Genomic DNA, 2,373 nt, shown 5'->3' on the forward strand with positions numbered 1-2,373 from the left:
CCGCCAATTTTTGCAATTTGTTCTAAAATCTTGACGTGCTGGAGAATTTTCAAGTTCAGATTAGTTCTGAGCTAAAAAAAATTTCGAAGCACCCCTACCCGTCTTAAAAACTATATCTCGTAAGACCGTGTTATTCATCCACTTCACCCCTAATTTCTTTTTCCCCAAACCCTTCCATAGTATTACTTTTAAGATTTAAAGTCGATCTTCCTGAATCATTTTACCATTAAAATAAAATGATGTAAAAAAATATTTTTTAAAAACAAGCTTTTATTTAACCTGTACAATCAAAAAATAAAATGAAGTAGTGTAACGAAAGATTTTTTAGCAAGAAAATTTTGTCAAAACTGCACTAAAATAAATAAAATAAAATAAGTTAAGGGTCGTTAAAGTTACTAAAAGCCATTTAGTGAAAGGAGTTATTCAAACTCTAATGAAAATTACTAACAGTTTGTACTAATTTACTTCGTTTTTAAAAAAGCTTGTCGCGCGAATAGCAAACCGGCATTTAAATATCTGCATACATACATACCTAACCAATTATGCATGTACGCTGAAGTCGCCGACAAGCTTTGTTTAAAACGAAGTAAATTAGTACAAATTGTTAGTAATTTTCATTAGAGTTTGGATAACTCCTTTCACTAAATGGCTTTTAGAAACTTTAACGAGACCTTAACTTATTTTATTTTTTTTATTTTAGTGCAGTTTTGACAAAATTTTCTTGCTGAAAAATCTTTCGTTACACTACTTCATTTTAGTCCTTTGATTGTACAGGTTAAATAAAAGCTTGTTTTTAAAAAATATTTTTTTTACATTATTTTATTTTATAATTTTTAGTCCATTAATAAAAGCGTTGTATATTAAAAAATGTTAATTTAATTTATGTACAAAATTTTGCAATAGATATTAAAATAATTCAACTTGCAATGAAAGAGAACAGAAGACTTGGCAAACAAAATGTTGTTTGGTTACGTTTTGTATAAACATACATATGTACATATAGCAGCAGTTAATTTTATTTAAATAAATGGCGTGTCGTCCATTTCCGCTGTAGCATGGCATATATTTAGGCGCAATATTTAACTTCTTCAACGAGGTTCATATCTAGACTAGGTTGATATCTAGAATTTGCCACAAGTAGCTTTGCTACACTACCGCCGCGGCGCGCCGGCAGCTTTAACAATTTTATAGTGGTTTTATGTTCTTTGGCAAATTACGCTCTGTTAGCCATAAATATTATTATTTTTTGACCGCCTTTGAATTAAGACCCCTGGACCAAATGGGGAATTCATTTATATTTTAAATTGCATTGTCATCGTGATTGGAACTATGCTGAAAATTTCAAGTCTCTAACTTGTCGGGAAGTCCGTTTAAAATCGATTGGAAATTTCCGCGATTTGCGCGGGATGACCAAGTTAAATAAAAGCTTATAAAAATAGATAAAAATTCAGAATATAACTTTGACCCATGATGCAATTATGAAAGCTGTTGTACCTTGGCAACTTCTCGCTCTGATTCGGTCATCTTGAACGCCATCTAATTTGCCTCTTTGACAAACTAGTTTTTATTTTACTGCTAGTTCAAAAACTAAAAATTAAATAAAAACGTACATATACGGAAAAGTTGGCATTACTGAATAAGCTTTTGCATTTTATTTTGATGATCATCCGTTGAGAATCGAAAATAAAAACAGGAATATGTTGTTTTGTTATAAAAAACACTTTTTAATAGTCTCATTGGACAGTATTATTTCCAAGAGTTAGCTTCGTTTACATATCTAAATATCAGTATTAATAAAATAAATTAAAAATGTAGCAAAACAATTTTTCAGGGACTGGAAATAATAATTATTTTTTAAATTTTAACCAAAAAATAATCGTCATAAAATAGTTTTAACTATACCCACGTGTTTGTATACGTACGTCTTACTGTAGTTTACATTGATTTTTATTTTTCGAGTTTAACCAATAAAGATTAAAAATAATAATTAATATTTGAGTGTGGCCGCTGTGGTGTAGTGGTAGGCAGTGCGCGCTTCCACTCTGCAGCATCTGGGTACAAACCCTGGTCAAAGTAGCATCGCAAAAAAATATATAGAAACAAGTAAGAAAGTCGTAAGTTCGGGCGGAGCCGAACATTTAATACCCGGCGCAAGTATTAAATATATGTTTTTTCACCTTTCCGAAAGCTGCCGCTAGATGGTAAGCCGGGGTGTATCAATTTTGAGTAAATTAGCGTCCTTAAATTTCAAAATATTGCAGTTTCAAACATTTCTGAAATTTACCGTTATATGAAAACGGGCGTAATTTTAGTCCGATTTCAATAATTTTCAACGTTTTGGTTTTATGTGGCAAGCAAAATAAAAATACCGAG

The sequence above is a fragment of the Rhagoletis pomonella genome, unplaced genomic scaffold, assembly GCF_013731165.1.
Source record: "Rhagoletis pomonella isolate Grant_MI unplaced genomic scaffold, Rhpom_1.0 Rhpom_scaffold_00005, whole genome shotgun sequence".
Taxonomy (NCBI): domain Eukaryota; kingdom Metazoa; phylum Arthropoda; class Insecta; order Diptera; family Tephritidae; genus Rhagoletis; species Rhagoletis pomonella.